Source organism: Pipistrellus hanaki (assembly GCF_964339955.1).
Source record: "Pipistrellus hanaki genome assembly, chromosome: 3".
NCBI classification, from domain to species: domain Eukaryota; kingdom Metazoa; phylum Chordata; class Mammalia; order Chiroptera; family Vespertilionidae; genus Pipistrellus; species Pipistrellus hanaki.
Genome location: NC_140505.1, coordinates 127996588 through 128002854, shown reverse-complemented (window position 1 = coordinate 128002854; position 6267 = coordinate 127996588).

The following is a 6267-nucleotide window of genomic DNA, read 5'->3' as shown; positions in this document are numbered from 1 at the left end:
TATGTAAAGCCTGGAAGACGAATGATCATTATAATTTTTGTTACTTAACTTATATCTAAGCATCCACTATAGTTTATTTGCACTGTTTTAAATACTGGTTATGCAATCTAAACCAGATATACTAAAAATTCTGTCTACCCTGACAATAATTTGAGGCTAACAAAAAGTTTGCTTTGTTATTACTATTATCAAAGCATTATTCTAATAAAAACGGATATAAGATGTGATTTTTCTTAATTTTTGTCTGATTAAAATATTACTTAGTACTTTAATTCAAAACATACTATCTTAACATTCACTAAGAGACATTGAACAAACTAGACTGAGCTAAATGGCCATGATCCCTGTCCTCAAGGCTACTGGGGAAAAAATACTCCATTTGTTTATTCCTGCCCTCACTGTTCCATACCCTCTTCTCCTAATGCCCTTTTAGAATGAGCTGACTAGGAGAGAATCCAAGATGGCTGCACAGGTAAACACCTAGCCGCAGCCGCACACAACAATTTCAATAAAATACAACTAAAATATAAAATGGACATTACCCAGAACTACAGGAAAGTCGACTGACTGGAAATTCTACAACGAGAAACAAGGAGAAAACCAGAAGGAAGAGCGGAGGAGCTGTAAAAGCCTAAGGTACGGAGACACGCGGCGTGAGCGGAGAGAACAGAGCTGGAGAGGAAGGGCAGCTGAGGGCCTGGCTGGCGTTCCCTAGCCGGAAGGAGATAAAAGCTCTGACTGTGCTGGGCCCCAGTTCCGACTGCTCTGAACACCAGTTCTAGGCCAGACCCCGGGGACCCAGGCTCATCCACAGGGAGCTGGGCTGTAAGGCGGAACCCTGGGGGAGTGACGACAGGAGGTCCTGGAGGCGCGCACATTGTGCGCCGAGAAGGGACTGTTGGCTGTGCCGCGGGATTGCGCTGGCGGGAAGGAGACAAAAGCTCCGGACTGCTCTGAACACCATCTTCAACTCCACTTCCAACTGAACTGAACCACAGTTCTGAGCTCATTGGGGGAGAGGCTACACTGTTTGGTAGCAGGTGAAAATCGAGGGTACCTTTCTCTCAGAGGTGCTTGCAGCGAGTACTGAAGGACCCTGGGGATTACTGAGACTCAGGAACCACATAGGGCGGGGCTGACAGAAGCCAAGGCTGCAGGCTCCACCCTGAAACCCCACCCCATCAGGGAAGCTGCGAAAATGCGACAACGAAATAGATCACAAACGAAAGAAATGGAGGACAAAAAGCGACTGGATATAGAGTTCAAATCTACGCTTATAAGATTTTTCAAGAATTTCCTAGAAAAGGTCAATAAGATCTATGAGGATATGAAAAGGGATCAACTAGAATTAATAAGGAATCAACAAGAAATGATAAGGGATCAACAAGAAATAAAAAATACATTGTCTGAAATAAAAAATATGCAGAGTCCTAAAAACAGAATGGAAGAATGCAAGAATCAAGTCAAAGATTTGGAACATAAAGAGCCAGAAGACACTCCTCCGCAGAAGCAAGAAGGCAAGAGAATCCAGAAAATTGAAGATAATGTAAGAAACCTCTGGGACAACTTCAAGCGAACCAACATCAGAATTATGGGGGTCCCAGAAGATGAGAGAGAGCAAGATATCGAAAACATACTGAAAGAAATAGTGACAGAAAACTTCCCCCACCTGGTGAAAGAATTAGACTTACAAGTCCAGGAAGCGCACAGAACTCCAAACAAAAGGAATCTAAAGAGGACCACACCAAGACAAATCATAATTAAAATTCCAAATGCAAAAGACAAAGAGAGAATATTAAAAGCAGCAAGAGCAAAGCAGGTAGTTACCTATAAAGGAGCACCTATACGATTGTCAGCTGATTTCTCAACATAAACCATGCAGGCCAGACGGGAATGGCAAGAAATATTCAAGGTGATGAATAGTAAGAACCTACAGCCAAAGATAATCTACCCAGCAAAGCTATCACTCAGAATCAAAGGTCAGATAAAGAGCTTTACCAATAAAAAAAAAAAAAGCTAAAGGAGTTCATCACCACCAAACCAGAATTATATGAATTGCTGAAGGGGGTTCTTTCAGAAGAGAAAGTAAATAAAGATAAAAATTATGAACAACAAATATGTAACTATCAACAAGTGAATCTAAAAACCAAGGGAAAAAAAAAATCTGATGAACAATATTAACTGGTCAATATAATAGAATCAGAGGTATGGAAGGGGAATGAACTGACGATTCTTGGGGAAAAGGGGAAGGGGGATGTGGGAAGAGACTGAACATAAACTGTGCACCTATGGATGAGGACAATGGCGGGTGGGGAAAGGGCAGAGGGTGGGGTGGGAACCTGGTGGAGGAGAGCAATGGAGGGGGGTCGGGGAGGAACATTTGTAATAATATGAACAATAAAAATTAAAAAAAAATAGAATGAGCTGACTAATTCAACATCAGTCCTCAATTTATTGCCTAGGCCTCAATTGTGCTCAATAACTTTTTAAAAATCTTTGTGTTTAATGTCAAGAAAGCAGATAGTATATGCCTATCTCTCAGATTGTCAGTGTAATTATTTAGATAATATTTCAAATTTTAACTCTTCCATTCTCTTCCACTTCCTGTTTTCATGTTCTTAACCAACATACCTTTACAGATTGCCTTTCACTTGTTTGGTAATAACAAACTCCTTATCATCCTTCAAGCCTTAGCTCTAACGCTCACTCTCTGACATAAATTTTTAACCTTTTTGCATCTCATGGCACACATTCATTACTTAAATTCTGCAGCACACCAAAAATATATATTTTTGGTCAATCTGACACACACACACACACACACACACACACACACACAAAGGTATAGTTTTTACTAATTCACAGCATATGGCTGTTGTGTTGACTGTAGTCTTTTTTTTTTTTTTTTTTTTTTTTTTTTTTTTTTTGACAATCTAACAGGAAAATGGTCAGGTATTGTTTTAAAAATTCTTGCAGCACACCAGTTGAAAATCACTGCTTTAACATACCTAAGTGATTTACTCCTTGAATCCTGTTTTATACATAAGTTGGATAATGTAATTGTCTGCATATCGATTTTTATCTTCTACTAGAGCATTGGTCGGCAAACTCATTAGTCAACAGAGCCTAATATCAACAGTACAACGATTGAAATTTCTTTTGAGAGCCAAACTTTTTAAACTAAAACTTCTTCTAATGCCACTTCTTCAAAATACACACCCAGGTCGTGGTATTTTGTGGAAGAGCCACAATCAAGCGGCCAAAGAGCCGCAGTTTGCTGACCACTGTACTAGAGGCCCGGTGCACAGATTTGTGCGCCAGTGGGGTCCCTCAGCCTGTGGGAATCGGGCCAAAACCAGCTCTCTGGCATCCCTTGAGGGGTCCCAGATTTCGAGAGGGCAGTTTTCTAGTGACGCACCCCAGAATCGGGCAACCTCCTCTGTGGTTCCGCAGCTGCCAAGTCACCGCAGCTCGGCAGCTCCTGTGTTGAGCGTCTGCCCCCTGGTGGTCAGTGCACATCATAGCTATCAGATGGTCAGCCAGTTAGATGGTTGCTTAGGCTTTTATATATATATAGATACAGATATAGATGTTCCTTCAAGCCAGTGTATGTAGATGTTTTGTTTTTTTCTTTTTTGGGTCTAACATATATATTAGGCACTCAAATATTAGGTTTCAGAAAATCTAAGCCACTCCTTTGGCTTAGATTCAAAGGAATTGCACATAGAATCCATTGATACTCTCCTGGCAATGGTAGGTGTTTTTTTGCCATTGGTATAATTGTTATAATCGGTGTTAAGTACTAAATGTCTATCCCAGAAAAATCCAAACTTGTTTGTCAAAGAATAAACAAATATTTATATATTAACATTTAATGGTTATTAATGCAATAATGAACTTTAATTCTGTTGCTCTGATTAGAAATTCTTAAACTCATGTTTTCTGAGGGAAAAGAATGAATCTGGTAAAATGGAATTAACTCTGTTGGAAAGATTTAAACAAAGATGCTCAAGTTTCTTAACTTCTCAGAGCCTTTAACAATGCACCTCACAGTCCTAGGAGTATACAAAATACCTCCACTTTAAATTTGATCACAGGTATTGAGTGGGGAGTGGAGGTAGTGGGTAGCATACCTACTAATATCTCGAGGAATATAGTTTAAGAAATGCTTAACAGAAATTCTCTGTTGCTAGAAAATGGCTTTTAAAGTAAATAATAAAAGACTGTTGAAATTTTTAAGATTGTTAAAGTTTATAAAAATTATCAGACTGTAAAGTCATAGGTTTTTTTAAAAAAAATTATTGTTGACACTATTACAAATGTCCCCCATTTCCCCTGTTTACTCACCTCCATCCAGCCCCCTTCCCCTCCCTCTGGCCATCATTACAAAAATCATGGTGGTTTTTGTGTGTGTGTTTTAAATAGTATATCCTAACTACACTAATCCCCCCGAACTATTTCAGCCATAAGCTAAAATAACTAATTTATGGAGAACAGCAATTATTGGACACTGAGAAAAAAATAAAGTGAAATATTCATTTGAAGGGTCATCCATTGGCACTATTATTTATGATTTAATAATGAAATTTTAGCCAGAGAGTCACGAGAAAGAGAAAATCATCCCTGACACCCAGGAACTGGGCCGACAGTGTTGTTAGGAGAGGCCTGGTTCTCAGTTGACTAGTTAAATAGGTCCCTCAACAAAGGAAAGGGTGTTCAGTTGTCTTGGCATGTATTTTTAGATTTAAAATAGTGTGTTTTAAAAAAATACTTAGCCCATGGTTTTCTGTTTGACATAAAAATCTCAGAACACCAAATTCACACAATGTTACCCTGTGTTTGTGATTAAGTGTGGGGCAAAGCAGGGAAGCAAGACTGGCTTATAATTTTGTCTAAGAAGGTACAAAGTCAATATGCTAAACCAAAAAGATACTAGCTTATACTATTAATAATAGTAATTGTTTGGTATCACTGATATCGGCCAGTCTGCTTTCTGAGGTTATCCAATTATTTGTGCAGAACAAACCGAAAGGAAGAGTGGGCACATATGCATGTAGTCTGTAGTAAGGGAAGGCCGTTACCATGCAGTCCTGCTTCACAGACTTGGTTCTCAGTTAACTAGCTAAATAGGTCCCTCAACAAAGGAAAGGGTGTCAAGTTGTCTTGGCATGTATATTTGGATTTAAAATAGTGTGTGGTTTGTTTTTTTAAAAATACTTAAAAAAACATTCAAATACATTCAAATACATTTGGGTTCTATGTCTGAAACTGACTTGCCTGCTCTTCTTACATTGTCAGCTATTAACTGAAAAGAAGTCCATAAATGTAACTTAGGTATCAGTTACTGCTAACACGGCCAAACAAAATTTATTTCAAGCAAAACGTAAAATCAGCCACGAGATTTGGATTGTTACTGCTAACGAGACGTTCTGCTTTCAAAATGAAATGCCTGAAGGCACACACTTCAAATGAGAGGTGTGGGAGCAGCTTTCCACATTGAAAGTGATAACAGGACAATCATGGGAGAGCTCAGCGACAGAAACGACGTGCAGCTTTATCTTTCCATCTATGGCAGCCAGCACCTAACAGGTACTAAATGTCCTTTTAAACTATTTTGCGCGTCATAAAATTCCCTTTGACAGCACATTTATATGCCATGCCCAATCCATAATATGTCGTTAACTCCTCACTGATGGAAAAGTATTTGAGTATTATGCTTGGAATGGATTTACGCCGGGGTCTAAATTCACCTGCATTCCTTTATTCTGTTCCTACCCAGGCGGTGGTGGTTTCACTTTTTGGCGTTCCCATGGGTCCTCAACCATAAGATCCATGATGTCAACAGTATTGCTAGGGGCAGGCCAAACCCCACAGGTCCGAGCCCCCGAGGTCGGGGCCGCAGCAGCCCCCTGGCAGCGGGTCCGCCCGGAGCCCCACCACCTCGGAGCCGCCTTTTAAAGGCGCAGTGAACGCGGCGACGTCCACGGCGGCCACGGCGCCTGCGCGCGGGAGGGGAGCCGCCGGCGGTGGAGATGCGGGAGCCGCAGGCCCTCGGCGCTGGCTGGCCGCCTGGATCTGGACTCCCGGGCGGCGCGTGCGGCCGCCGGACCGTGACCGCCCTCTGTCAGGTCGGGGCCGGCTGCCAGGACTGGTCCGAGTTCCACCTCCACTTCCGCCTACTCGGAGGCTCCGACCCACTGCGTCGGCGCGTGGGCGGGCGGTGGGAGCGGAGCGCGCCCTCCCCGCGGCCGCTGATTGGCTGCCCCC